A 305-nucleotide genomic window follows, 5' to 3' on the forward strand; every position below is an offset into this window, starting at 1 on the left:
ACAAAAACTTTTTAGTTTGATGTAATCCCATTTGCTTACTTTTTCTTTTGCTTCCCTTGCCTGAGGAGATATATCTGAAAAGAACTTATAGTTAGCAACATCAGGGAGTTTACAGCTTATGTTTTCTTCTAGAAGTTTTATGGTTTCGGGTCTTACATTTAAGTCTTTAATCCATTTTGAGTCTTTTTTTGTACGTGGTGTCCAGTTTCTTTTTTTTTGCATGTATCTGTCCAATTTTTCCAACACCATTTATTGAAGATACTGTCTTTATTCCATAGTATATTCTTGCCTTCTTTGTCATGTAC

General features: G+C 32.5%; 1 protein-coding gene across 2 annotated transcripts in view; it reads left to right on the forward strand.

Moving 5' to 3' along the window:
* RELN (reelin) overlaps nucleotides 1-305 on the forward strand; it is a 482,573-nt gene that overhangs the window by 73,290 nt on the left and 408,978 nt on the right. The gene's annotated exons all lie outside the window — the stretch shown is intronic.

This window comes from Pteropus vampyrus, unplaced genomic scaffold (assembly GCF_000151845.1).
Source record: "Pteropus vampyrus isolate Shadow unplaced genomic scaffold, Pvam_2.0 Scaffold107, whole genome shotgun sequence".
In the NCBI taxonomy this organism is placed as follows: domain Eukaryota; kingdom Metazoa; phylum Chordata; class Mammalia; order Chiroptera; family Pteropodidae; genus Pteropus; species Pteropus vampyrus.